Source organism: Leucoraja erinacea, chromosome 2 (assembly GCF_028641065.1).
Source record: "Leucoraja erinacea ecotype New England chromosome 2, Leri_hhj_1, whole genome shotgun sequence".
Taxonomy (NCBI): Eukaryota; Metazoa; Chordata; class Chondrichthyes; order Rajiformes; family Rajidae; genus Leucoraja; species Leucoraja erinaceus.
Window position 1 is genome coordinate 14,490,206 of NC_073378.1, and position 15,279 is coordinate 14,505,484.

Sequence of the window (15,279 nt, forward strand, 5' to 3'; positions counted from 1 at the left end):
CTACCATTCCTGGCAGCACGTTCAGGTATCACCCACTCTGTGTAAAACATGTTCCCTCTCAGCTTAAAGCTATGTCCTCTTGTATTTGACATTTTCATCCTGGAAAAAAGGAACTGACTGCATCCCCCCATCTATGTCTCTCATCATTTTATAAACCTTTATCAGTTCTCCCTCGGCTTCCAACACTCTCCTTTGTCCAACGTCTCCTTCTAGTTAACACCCTCTAATCCAGACACATCCTCAGAAACTGATTGTCATATTTATGAAACCTTTTATCTGTTTCAAAATTTTAAGTCGGGTTGTAAAGATTAAGGATGATATATTTTCTGTCAACCTTTGAAATATATTTAATAATAATTATCGATCGAGCAACTGTCAGCACAATAACCTGGCCCTCAACACCAACAAAACCAAGGAACTGATTGTGGACTTTGGAAGGAGTAGGATGGGGACCCACAGTCCCGTTTATATCAATGGGTCGATGGTGGAAAGGGTCAAGAGCTTCAAATTCCTGGGCGTGCACATCTCTGAAGATCTCTCCTGGTCCGAGAACACTGATGCAATCATAAAGAAAGCACATCAGCGCCTCTACTTCCTGAGAAGATTACGGAGAGTCGGTTTGTCAAGGAAGACTCTCTCTAACTTCTACAGGTGCACAGTCGAGAGCATACTGACCGGTTGCATCGTGGCTTGGTTCGGCAACTTGAGCGCCCAGGAACGGAAAAGACTACAAAAGGTAATAAACACTGCCCAGTCCATCATCGGCTCTGACCTCCCTACCATCGAGGGGATCTATCGCAGTCGCTGCCTCAAAAAGGCTGGCAGCATCATCAAGGACCCACACCATCCTGGCCACACACTCATCTCCCTGCTACCTTCAGGTAGAAGGTACAGGAGTCTGAAGACTGCAACAACCAGGTTCAGGAATAGCTACTTCCCCACAGCCATCAGGCTATTAAACTCAACTCAAACAAAACTCTGAACATTAATAGCCCATTATCTGGTTATTTGCACTTTATTTGTTTTCTTTATTAATGTGTGTATATATTTATACAATGGTATATGGACACACTGATCTGTTCTGTATTCATGCCTTCTATATTCTGCTGTGCTGAAGCAAAACAAGAATTTCTTCAACTACCTTCTGTGGCAGAGAATTCCACAGATTCACCACTCTCTGTGTGAACAATTTTTTTCTCATCTCGGTCCTAAAAGACTTCCCCCTTATCCTTAAACTGTGACCCCTTGTTCTGGACTTCCCCAACATCGGGAACAATCTTCCTGCATCTAGCCTGTCCAACCCCTTAAGAATTTTGTAAGCTTCTATAAGATCCCCCCTCAATCTTCTAAATTCTAGCGAGTACAAACGGAGTCTATCCAGTCTTTCTTCATATGAAAGTCCTGACATCCCAGGAATCAGTCTGGTGAACCTTCTCTGTACTCCCTCTATGGCAGGAATGTCTTTCCTCAGATTAGGAGACCAAAACTGTACGCAATACTCCAGGTGTGGTCTCACCAAGACCCTGTACAATTGCAGTAGAAACTCCCTGCTCTTATACTCAAATCCTTTTGCTATGAATGCTAACATGCCATTTGCTTTCTTCACTGCCTGCTGCCACATGGAGAGGATAGGAAGGGTTTAGAGGGATATGGGCCAAACATGGACAGGTGGGACTAGTATAGATGGGGCATTTGATTGGCAAGGGCAGGTTTGGCAGAAGGACCTGTTTCCATGCTGTATGACTATAACCATTTTTTTTTAATCATCTGCCCTGACTGATGAAGGATAATATAACAAATGCCTTCTTGATCATCCTATCTACCACAGATGCCACTTAAGGAACTATGTACCTGTACTCCTAGATCCCACTGCCCTATAACACTCCCTGGGGCCCTCTCATTTACCGTGAAGGTCTTGCCCCGATATGACTTTGCAAAATGCAACACCTCGCATTTATCTACATGAAATTCCAATAACCAGTCCTCAGCCCAGTTGCCCAACTGATCGATATCCTGCTGTATTTTTGGATAGCCATCATTGCTGCCTACAATACCACCCACTTCAGTGTCATCAACTCTACACTTTGGTCAATACCATAAAGGGATAAAGGAGGAAAGAAACAAGAAAGTTAAGGAACTAAATTTCAGAGCTCCGTGCAACCAAAGGCTCTGCCTCCAAAGGTGAAGTGATGAATGTTTTCCAGAGATGCCTCCTGATCCACAGACTTAGGGGCCTGTATCTAGCGCGACCAAACGTGTTGGCTTGAGGCGTACGGCCTCGCGGGGCCGGTCCCACTTCCAACCGCGGAGGCGTATAGAGTTGTGCCGGGCTGGTCCTGACATCATACTCACCAATCAGCTGGGCAGGGGGCGGGCCGACTGAATTTGGACGTCGCACGGCGATGTCATCACGCAACAGCACGCCGGGCGGTGACGTCATCATGCAATGCCACGCGTTAGGCGTACGCCGTAGATGCGCTGCGTACGCCATCGTGGCGCTGCGTACGGCCTCAACGCGGCTATGGACCGACAGGCCGTTGTCACGCGGGATTTTCAGACAGTGCAAGATTTTCGGAGCCCCGCGCGATGTCGGGACCAGCCCCGCACAACTCCATACGCCTCCACCGATCGAAGTGGGACCGGCCCCGCGAGGCCGTACGCCTCAAGCGACCACGTTTGGTCGCGCTAGACGCATGCAGTCGCGTGCTGGTGGGACAGGCCCTTAACTCCAGCACTATCTTTCTTTTTTTGAAGTGATTAAAATGAGGGCTACCAAGGAGGCCAGAGTTAGTGGAGCACAGATCATTTGGTTTTGGGGCTGATGGAGGTGACAGAAAAAGGGAGAGAGAGGCAAGACTCTAGGAGGGAAGAATGAACTGAGCCAATTTAAATTTTAAGAAGAAACTGCAGATGCTGGAAAATCGAAGAAGGGTCTCGACCTGAAACGTCGCCAATTTCCTTCGCTCCATAGATGCTGCCTCACTCGCTGAGTTTCTCCAGCATTTTTGTGTACCTGGGCCAATTTAAATGGTACTTTTCATGTTAAAATCAGAATATCCGAAAGAACCTGGCAGTCAATTAAGTTATTTTGAAGCCTGGTCTCTATGTGGCAAGAGATTTGCACAGAGCAAACTCCCACACGAAACAACACGCTAATAGGCAAACAATGATGATTGACAGATAAAGGGGTGTCTGATCATTTTTGATTCATCAGATTTAATTTCAAACAATGTCATGGCATGTCATACACCTAATGGGGGGGCTGGTAAATCTTTCATTGAAAAAATGGCATATGTCTAGAGCTCCCCAAGTATATGCATTTTTAAATAATGTTTTAGATTTTGTTAAAATATACAGCACCAGCCTATAGAGGAAATGTAAAAACTTTCTCTGTTTTTTCAGGAATTATTTACATGTGAATGGAACACAAGTTTCCGAGGATCACAAGTTGTGGCAACCTGTCCTATACTGCCCCCAAGTGGATAAAGGGATGAAGTCAGAAATGTACTGTGTTTTTCATTGCCACATTTAAAAGCAGAAGTTCATTTTCAGAGTGAACATTTGCTGCAGCTTTTAAGTTATTTTATCTAGTTTTTTTAATTTAGCTGTAACAAATTAAAATTTCCTCCAGTCCTATTTATTGTTAGTACCAAAAATAAAATATTAAACAGCACCCAAAAGTCTATGACTCTTAGATCATAGAGTTGTACAACATGGAAACAATCCCTTTGGACACTTTGACTGAAGAAGGGTTTCGGCCCGAAACGTTGCCTATTTCCTTCGCTCCATAGATTCTGCTGCACCCGCTGAGTTTCTCCAGCATTTTTGTGTACCTTTGGACACTTGTCCATGCCAAACAAGTTGGCATATTAGCCTAGTTCCATTTGCCTACATTTAACCTATATCTGTCTAAACCCTTCCTATTTATAATTTATGGAACTCTGTGATAAGGTCAGAAAGTTACCAACATGTGTTGCATTCATTCCTCGGCAGTTAACCTCCGACATAGAAAAGTGGAAATATTGGTTAAGGTCATTGCAGTCAAATCTACAGCTGGCATTAACAACAATTTGACCTTACACCTATCTCACCAGCCAAAGTGGAACTTGATTTATCCTGACTGCACTGGCACTGGAATGGCTGCATTCGCAGAATATTCCAAGCAATTGAATAGGTTCCTTGAACACTCAATGTGTATTCTATTTGGCTGATCTCCGTGCTTGATTGTCCCAAGAATAAGATGATCATCATGTTGCAGTTGTATAGGATGTTGGTGAGGCCGCATTTAGAGTTTGTGTTAAGTTCTGGGCATCATGTTATAAGATATTTGTCAAGCTGGAAGAAAGGGTGCAGAGATTTACAAGGGTGTTGCCAGGACTCGAGGGCCCAAGCTAAAGGGAGAGGTTAAACAGGCTAGGACTCTATTCCTTGGAGCGCAGGAGGATGGTGGTGATCTTATAGAGGTGTACAAAATCATGAGAGGAATAGATCAGGTAGACACATAAGTCTCTTGTCCAGAGTAGGGAAATCATGAACCAGAGACATACGTTTAACTTGAGGAAGGAAAGATTTAATAGGAGCCTGACAGGTAACTTTTTCACACAGTGTGGTGGGTGTATGGACAAGCTGCCAGAGGAGGTGGTTGAAGTAGTATTGCAGCCTTTAAAAAAACATATGGACAGGTTCATGGATTAGACAGGTTTAGAGGGATATGAGCCAAACGCAGGCAGGTGGGTTACACAAAAAAGCTGGAGAAACTCAGCGGGTGCAGCAGCATCTATGGAGCGAAGGAAATAGGCAACGTTTCGGGCCGAAACCCTTCTTCAGACTGATCGGGGGCGGGGGTGGGTGGGGACAAGAAAGGGAAAAGGAGGAGGAGCCCGAAGGCTGGGGGATGGGAGGAGACAGCAGGGGGGTTGAGGAAGGGGAGGAGACAGCAAGGACTAACAAAATTGGGAGAATTCGATGTTCATGCCCCCGGGATGCAGACTCCCCAAACGGAATATGAGGTGCTGTTCCTCCAATTTCCGGTGCTGCTCGCTGTGGCCATGGAGGAGACACAGGACAGAGAGGTCGGAGACGGAGTGGGAGGGGGAGTTGAAGTGCTGAGCCACCGGGAGGTCAGCTTGGTTATTGCGGACCGAGCGGAGGTGTTCGGCGAAACGATCGCCCAACCTCCGCTTGGTCTCACCAATATAGATCTGCTAACATCTAGAGCAGCGGACGCAATAGATGAGGTTGGAAGAGATGCAGGTAAACCTCTGTCGCACCTGGAACGATTGCTTGGGTCCTTGAATGGAGTCGAGGGGGGAGGTAAAGGGACAAGTGTTGCATCTCTTGCGGTTGCAAGGGAAAGTGCCTGGGGAGGGGGTGGTACGAGAGGGAAGGGAAGAATTGACAAGGGAGTTATGGAGGGAGTGGTCTTTGCGGAAGGCAGATATGGGGGGAGATGGGAAGATGTGGCGAGTGGTGGGGTCACGTTGGAGGTGGCGAAACTGACGGAGGATTACTTTTTGTATGTGACGGCTGGTGGGGTGAAAGGTGAGGACTAGGGGGACTCGGCCCTTGTTGCGAGTGGGGGGATGGGGAGAGAGAGCAGTGTTGCGTGGTATGGAAGAGACCCTGGTGCGAGCCTCATTTATGGTGGAGGAGGGGAACCCCCGTTCCCTGAATAATGAGGACATTTCCGATGTCCTGGTGTGGAACACCTCATCCGTGGAGCAGATGCGGCGTAGACGGAGGAATTGGTAGGGGATGGAGTCCTTACAGGAAGCAGGGTGGGAAGAAGTGTAGTCCAGATAGCCATGGGAGTCAGTGGGTTTATAGTGTATGTCGGTCAGAAGTCTATCAACTGCAATGGAGATAGTGAGGTCAAGGAATGGTAGGGAAGTGTCGGAAATGGTCCAGGTGTATTTGAGTGCCGGATGGAAGTTAGTGGTGAAGTGGATGAAGTCAGTCAGTTGTGTGCGGGTGCAGGAGGTGTCACCAAAGCAGTCGTCGATGTAAGGCAGGCAGGTGGGACTAGTGTAGATGGGACTAGTGTAGATGGGACATGTTGGTCAATGTGGGCTTGTTTCCACACTGTATGACTATATTTCTACAACTATGGTCGCCACATAAATAATTGTTTTATCCTGTCCACGCCTCTGCTCTTCAGTGCGCTCGTTATTGCCAGTTTACTGAATGAATACAACATAATCAACATACAAGTTTGCATCTGTTTTACAATATGAAAAGACCACAGAACTACAACTAAATTGATGTCTGAAATGTGAAAAATAATTCTCGCTCAGCTAGTCGTTGAAAATGGCATGCTGGAGGATTTGTCATCAGCATAGCAAATGAAGACATTTTATCAAGGACTTAATTCGTTTATTTTAATGGTTGTGATCAGTATTTTAATATATTTCAGAAAGTTATTTTTGGTGAACCTTAAGTAAATTCACTATTTGGAAATAGAAAATTAATGAGAAAAACATTTTTCACATTTTTCACACAGAGAGTGGCGAATCTCTGGAATTCTCTGCCACAGAAGGTAGTTGAGGCCAGTTCATTGGCTATATTTAAGAGGGAGTTAGATGTGGCCCTTGTGGCTAAAGGGATCAGGGGGTATGGAGAGAAGGCAGGTACAGGATACTGAGTTGGATGATCAGCCATGATCATATTGAATGGCAGTGCAGGCTCGAAGGGCCGAATGGCCTACTCCTGCACCTATTTTCTATGTTTCTATAATTCCTTGACATGGCCTCATCAGTGGTTTCCATGAATAAGTTGCCAACCACAAAAAAAGCTTCCATATTTTAAAATACTTCAGAAGTACTTCAGTAGCTAGTGTTTTGTATCCTAAAAGGATAATTGAAGGATAAATATAAATAATAATAATAATAATCTTTATTTATATAGCATATAAATATCATCTTTATTTATATTGTTTCGCTGAACAACTGCTTTAATCCGCCTTAACCTACCTGACCTCCTGGTCGTCCCATTCCCAATCTGACCTTCCTGTCCTGGGCCTCCTTCATTGTCAGAGTAAGGTTCAGCCCAAATTTGAGGAACAGCACCTCATATTTTGCTTGGGTAGCTTGCACCCCAGCAGTATGAACATTGAATTCTCTAACTTCAAATAGCCCTTGCATTCTCCATCTCTCCATTCCCTCCCCCTTCCCAGTTCTCCCACCAGTCTTACTGTCTGTGACTACCTTCAATCTGTCCCGCCCACTCCCTTGACATCCGTCTTAAGAAGGGTCTCGACCCAAAACGCCACCATTCTCTCCAGAGATGCTGCCTCTCCCGTTGAGTTGCTCCAGCATTTTGTCTACCTTCAATCCATTATCAATGCTGTGTTTTGAGGCTTGAATGATGAGATTATGAATTAAGGCGAGAACTCTTGTTGAATTTACTATTTCTAGTCATCTGCTACAGATGTCTAGTTTTTACATGTGACTAGGTTATTCATCGCTAGCACAGATGGCTTGGAACGTTACAATGAAGAACCATGGTGCAGTAGGACTTATGATGAGTTTTCTATCAAATCTAATTGTAAATGTTATTTAAGATCTATTAATATTTACCCTTGGCAGAAGTCTTATACTTCTTATTTCAAACTGAAATTAATTTTCCATTGCCAAACTATCACATAGATCTTTGGTGAGGTCTTACATCACACACCATTTCATTTCAGCTAGCATGTGAATGTGTTTTTGAGCAGAACTCATCAATACAACGTCCGATTTTCGTTCTTATCGGTGTACTGACGTGGCTCCAATTAACTTTGCTGAGCTTAATTAACATATTAATTATTGCACAATTGTCCCATCTGCACAAACACCCTGCCTGTCATGTATGAGTATCATTGCATAGAAGCATGAAACCATGTACTATCAGATTCAGAAATAGCTTCTTCCCGATGTTATCAGTCCGGTGAAGTCCTCACATAAGCGAGTGTAGTCCTGAACTTCCAATCTACCTCATTGCAGATCTTGGAACGCTATGTGTACTGTAAAGCTGTAACTATATTCTGCACTCTGGAATGTTTCTCTGCAGTACCTGCTGTCCTTATGCATGGCTTGAATATACTCATGTATAGCATGATATGACTGAGTAGCATGTAAACAAAGCTTATACTGAATAAGAATGAATGAATAAGTTTATTGGCCAAGCATGTTCACATACAAGGAATTTGCCTTGGTGCTCCGTGTGCAAGTGACAACATGACATACAGTGACAGCATGACATAGTGACAATTAAGAATGACACATAAAACATTCATAATAAAACATAATCAATTAAACATGTGAATTAAATAAAATACCAGAGCAAAAGGAGGCTACAGATTTTTGGTTTTGAGTAGAGCTACTACTCGTGGGGGAAAAAAGCTGTTTTTATGTCTGGCTGTGGCAGCTTTGGCAGTCTGGAGTCACCTTCCAGAGGGAAGTGATTCAAAGAGTTTGGGGCCAGGGCGAGAGGGGTCAGAGATAATCTTACCCGCTCGCTTCCTGGCCCTTGCAGTGTACAGCCAACAACCTCCTCAGCTGATCGGACGATTCGCTGCAGCCTCCCAGTGTGGTGCTTGGTGGCTGAGCCAAACCAGACCATGATGGAAAAGGTGAGGACAGCATCTACAATGGTAGTATAGAATTGGACCATCATTGCCTGTAGCAGATTGTGTTCCCTCAGCTGCCGCAGGACGTTGCCTCAAAAAGGCTGGCAGTATCATCAAAGACCCACACCATCCTGGCCACACATTCATCTCCCTGCTACCTTCAGGTAGAAGGTACAGAAGCCTGAAGACTGCAACAACCAGGTTCAGGAATAGCTACTTCCCCACAGCCATCAGGCTATTAAACCTGGTTCGGACAAAACTCTGATTATTAATAACCCATTATGTTATTTGCACTTTATCAGTTTATTTATTCATGTGTGAATATATTTATATTATGGTATATGGACACACTGATCTGTTTTGTAGTAAATACCTACTATGTTCTGTGTGCTGAAGCAAAGCAAGAATTTCATTGTCCTATCAGGGACACATGACAATAAACTCACTTGAACTTGAAGTACACCCTCGGTTGTGCCTTTTTGACTGGGGAGTCGATGGTGACCCCCCCATTTAAGGTCCTTGGAGGCAATGGTTCCCAGGAACTTCAAAGATTCCACAGATGTGACTGTGGTGCTGTTGGTGAGGGGAGGGGGAGCTCTCCTAAAGTCCACAATCAATTCCACTGTCTTAAGAGCATTGAGCTCCAGGTTGTTGCGATGGCACCAGGACTCCAGCTGTGTCACTTCCTGTCTGTAGGCAGATTCCTCCCCATCCTGGAACAGTCCAATCAGGGTTGTGTCATCCGCAAATTTGAGAAGCTTGACAGAGGAGTCTGTGGAGGGGCAGTCATTGGTGTAGAGAGAGTAGAGTAGAGGGGAGAGTACGCAGCCTTGCAGTGCTCCTGTGCCGAGGGTCTGCGGGTCCAAGATAGCGTGATAGGACTGATTAGCATGCAAACAAAACATTTACTGTTTCTTGGTACAAGTGGCAATAACAAACTAATACCAAATACCAATACCATTGAATATTCTCACTCACATCCTTAACTGTGGTTTTTCTCTTTAACACTATGCAACTAAAAATTGTAGACTGCAGGAACATTTCCCTGGAACAATATAAGACAAGAGGGCGCAGCTTTAAAGTCATAGGGCGTAAGTTCAGTTAAAGATGTACAGGTCGAGATTTTTGTTTTACAAAGAGTGGTGCGTGCCTAACACTCACTGCCAGAGGGTGGTGGAGGCAGATACAATGGTAGCACTTAAGAGTCTTTTAGACCGGCAGTTGGATGTGAATTACATAGAAACATAGAAATTAGGTGCAGGAGTAGGCCATTCGGCCCTTCGAGCCTGCACCGCCATTCAATATGATCATGGCTGATCATCCAACTCAGTATCCCGTACCTGCCTTCTCTCCATACCCTCTGATCCCCTTGGCCACAAGGGCCACATCTAACTCCCTCTTAAATATAGCCAATGAACTGGCCTCAACTACCCTCTGTGGCAGAGAGTTCCAGAGATTCACCACTCTCTGTGTGAAAAAAGTTCTTCTCATTTCGGTTTTTAAAGGATTTCCCCCTTATCCTTAAGCTGTGACCCCTTGTCCTGGACTTCCCCAACATCGGGAACAATCTTCCTGCATCTAGCCTGTCCAACTCCTTAAGAATTTTGTAAGTTTCTATAAGATCCCCTCTCAATCTCCTAAATTCTAGAGAGTATAAACCAAGTCTATCCAGTCTTTCTTCATAAGGCAGTCCGGCCATCCCAGGAATCAGTCTGGTGAACCGTCTCTGCACTCCCTCTATGGCAATAATGTCCTTCCTCAGATTTGGAGAATAAAACTGTACGCAATACTCCAGGTGTGGTCTCACCAAGACCCTATACAACTGCAGTAGAACCTCCCTGTTCCTATACTCAAATCCTTTTGCAATGAAAACTAACATACCATTTGCTTTCTTTACTGCCTGCTGCACCTGCATGCCTACCTTCAATGACTGGTGTACCATGACACCCAGGTCTCGCTGCATCTCCCCCTTTCCCAATCGGCCACCATTTAGATAAGTCTGCTTTCCCGTTTTTGCCACCAAAATGGATAACCTCACATTTATCCACATTATACTGCATCTGCCAAACATTTGCCCACTCACCCAGCTTATCCAAGTCACCTTGCAGTCTCCTAGCATCCTCCTCACACCTAACACTGCCCCCCAGCTTAGTGTCATCCGCAAACTTGGAGATATTGCCTTCAATTCCCTCATCCAGATCATTAATATATATTGTAAATAGCTGGGGTCCCAGTACTGAGCCTTGCGGTACCCCACTAGTCACTGCCTGCCATTGTGAAAAGGACCCGTTTACTCCTACTCTTTGCTTCCTGTTTGCCAGCCAGTTCTCTATCCACATTAATACTGAACCCCCAATGCCATGTGCTTTAAGTTTGTATACTAATCTCTTATGTGGGACCTTGTCGAAAGCCTTCTGGAAGTCCAGATACACCACATCCATTGGTTCTCCCCTATCCACGCTACTAGTTACATCCTCGAAAAATTCTATAAGATTCGTCAGACATGATTCACCTTTCGTAAATCCATGCTGACTTTGTCCAATGATTTCACCACTTTCCAAATGTGCTGCTATCCCATCTTTAATAACTGACTCTAGCAGTTTCCCCACTACCGATGTTAGACTAACTGGTCTGTAATTCCCCGTTTTCTCTCTCCCTCCCTTCTTAAAAAGTGGGGTTACGTTTGCTACCCACCAATCCTCTGGAACTACTCCAGAATCTAAAGAGTTTTGAAAGATTATTACTAATGCATCCACTATTTCTGGAGCTACTTCCTTAAGTACTCTGGGATGCAGCCTATCTGGCCCTGGGGATTTATCGGCCTTTAATCCATTCAATTTACCCAACACCACTTCCCGACTAACCTGGATTTCACTCAATTCCTCCACCTCCTTTGACCCGCGGGCCCCTGCTATTTCCGACAGATCATTTATGTCTTCCTTAGTGAAGACGGAACCAAAGTAGTTATTCAATTGGTCCGCCATATCCTGGTTCCCCATGATCAACTCACCTGTTTCTGACTGCAAGGGACCTACATTTGTTTTAACTAATCTCTTTCTTTTCACATACCTATAAAAACTTTTGCAGTCAGTTTTTATGTTCCCTGCCAGTTTTCTTTCATAATCCATTTTTCCTTTCCTAATTAAGCCCTTCGTCCTCCTCTGCTGGTCTCTGAATTTCTCCCAGTCCTCCGGTATGCTGCTTTTTCTGGCTAGTTTGTACGCATCATCCTTTGCCTGATACTATCCCTGATTTCCCTTGTTATCCATGGATGCACTACCTTCCCTGATTTATTCTTTTGCCAAACTGGGATGAACAATTTTTGTAGTTCATCTATGCAGTCTTTAAATGCCTTCCATTGCAGGCAGACATTAATTATTTTGGCATCATTTTCGTCATGGGCATTGTGGCCCAACGGATTTTGTTTTGTGCAGTATGTTGTTTATGTAATCCTTGGAATTGATTTCATGAATCGATAACCTTGGCTATTAGCAGAGATGACCATCAAATTTCACACACGCTCAATAATAGAATTACTACCAACGCGAAGTAGTAATAACACAAAATAAACGTTGTATTTGTATACCACTTACTATATTCTCAATGTAAGGTATTTTGTAATATTCATTGAAACTTACCGCATAGTGAAAGGTAGATAGTGGATAGAGATGGTGGAATGTTTCTCGTGGGAGAGTTTAGGAGCAGAGGCTATAGCCTCAGAATATAAGGACATACCCATAACTTAAAATTATAAACTTCTGAATTGAGGTTATCAGCATGATTGGGACTTTCATACAGTGCATTCAGAAAGTATTCAAATCCCTTCACTTTTTCCACATTTTGTTACGTTACAGCTTTATTTTAACATAGATTTTTTTTTTATATCATCAATCTACACACAATACCCCAGAATGAAGAAGTGATAACAGGTGTTTAGAAATGTTTGCAAAGTAATTTAAAAGAAATCACTGAAATATCACATTTACATAAGTATTCAGACCATTTGCTGACATTCAAAATTGAGCTTAGGTTCATCCTGTTTCCATTGATTATCCTTGAGATGTTTCTACAACTTGATTGGAATCCACAAGTGGTAAATTAAATTGATTAGACATGATTTGGAAAGGCACACACGTGTCAATATAAGATCCCACAGTTGACAGTGCATGTCAGAGCAAAAACCAAGCCATGAAGACGAAGGAATTGTCCGTAGACCTCCGAGGCAGGATTGTGTCGAGACACAGATCTGGGGAAGGGTATAATACAATTTCTGCAGCATTGTAGGTCCCGAAGAGCACAGTGGCCTCCGTCATTCTTAAATGGAAGAACTTTGGAACTCTTCATAGAACTGACCGCCCGGCCAAACTGAGCAATCGGGGGAGAAGGGCCTTGGTCAGGGAGGTGACCTAGAACCCGATGGTCACTGACAGAGCTCCAGCATTCCTCTGTGGAGATGGGAGAACCTCCCAGGACAACTATATCTGCAGCACTCCATCAATCAGGCCTTTATGGTAGAGTGGCCAGACAGAAGCCACTCCTCAGTAAAAGGCACATGACAGCCCGCTTGGAGTTTGCCAAAAGGCATAAGAAACACGATTCTCTGGTCTGATGAAACCAAGATTGAACTCTTTGGCCTGAATGCCAAGCGTCATGTCTGGAGGAACCCAGGCACCGCTCATCACCTGGCCAATACCATATCTACGATGAAGCATGGTGGTGGCAGCATCATGCTGTGGGGATGTCTTTCAGAGGCAGGAACTGTGAGACTAGTCGGGATCGAGGGAGAAGATGTACGGAGTAAAGTACTTGATGAAAACCTGCTCCAGAGCATTCTGGACCTCAGACTGGGGTGGCGGTTCACCTTCCAACAGAACAAGAACCCTAAGCACACAGCCAAGACAACGCAGGAGTGGCTTCGTCACAAGTCTGTGAATGTCCTTGAGTGGCCCAGCCAGAGTCCGGACTTGAACCCGATCGAACATCTCTGGAGGGACCTGAAAATAGCTGTGTATGACGCTCCCCATCCAACCTGACAGAGCTTGAGGGTCTGTAGAGAAGAATGGGAGAAATTACCCAAATATGGTGTGCCAAGCTTGTAGCATCATACCCAAGAAGACTTGAGTGTAATCGCTGCCAAAGGTGCCTCAACAAAGTACTGAGTAAAGGGTCTGAATGCTTAGGTAAATGTGATATTTCAGTTATTTCTTTCTTAATTAATTAGCAAAAATTTCTAAACACCTGTTTTCGCTTTGTTTTTAAATGGGGTATATTGTGTAGATTGATGATTAAAAAAAAGAATTTAATCAATTTTAGAATAAGGATGTAACGTAACAAAATGTAGAAAAAGAGAAGGGGTCTGAATACTTTCTGAATGCACTGTACCTTTGTGAGATAACAGACCAGCCATCAGTGTAACCCTGGTATCTAAAAAGTGCACCTTACAGTACAGGACTGTTCACAAGTGCACTGAAGTACTGGCTCAAATCCAGGGGTTAAACCAAAGGCAAGTGTGCTACCAAATAAATTGCAATGGGTCAGCTGGATCCAACAGCACTTTTGGAAGAACTGGGGTGGGCTGAGGATGACAATGTGTTCTGATGTTTGTTTCATATCAATCAACACTTCCAGCAAACACTGATGTAGTTTATGTACATTTTCAATTGCAAAAGTAACCTTGAAACAGCTATCCAACTGTCAGATTCCCAAAATGGCTTAAAACTTCAAAAATGTGGATCTAAAAATAGACATTTGTTCAATGTATACACCAAGAACAGAATGCAAAATGATACCCTGTATGGTGTACAATATTCTTTCTAGTGCGTTTAGTCTTTGTGGCTTAAACTACTGTGGTTAATTGGTACTGTACTGACCAGCCTTTGGAACGCATAAAATGCGATATTTAAGATTATTACAATTTTTTTTAATTGCACATTTTGTGCAAAAGCAGAATTCTGAAGTAAAAAAAAACATTTTTTGAATACACATTTCTGGAAAAGCAAGCATTTGCTGACCAATCTAGCTGCCCTTGAGAGGATGGCACTGAACTGTAATCAGAGAGATGCAGTTTACTGCTGTTTAGGCTGTGGGCCGAGGAGCTTTATTCCAGTGTTTCATGACCCAAGTCACAGAACTACATGAAATTTTCACATATTGTGTAAATAAATTATATAAATCACCCCTGAAACTCGTCATGGACAAGACTTGCATATTTTTAAAATTAAATTAGAGAAAAAACGGAACCATTTTGGGCATTTTTAGTCCAATCAAAGCACGTTTAACATTGAGTTGTCTGCCAGTTGGCCAATCACGCGCTTCGTTTCAGGCTAGCACACAACATAGCTGAGAGGACTTCACTGATGCCTGTTTTACTGGAGATTCCAATGAAGGTTCTTTGTTGTTCTGTGGAATACATGTCGTGGAAACTTGCAGCAGGGTAATTGAATTTAGTGAGAAAAGCATTAAGAAGTCTGAAAAATGTGCAGCTAAGTGGATAGAAGTGGAAGAAAGTCTTGAAAGCAAAGTCCCTGCTGTGATGCTGCAACACAAAGTTGTGAAACTTTGTGCATCAACTCAAACTGAAAGGTAAGAAAAAATGAGATTTGGAGGCTGTACATTCACCCATTCACTCATCATTCATTCAATCATTCATTCATTCATTCATTCACAATCATTTA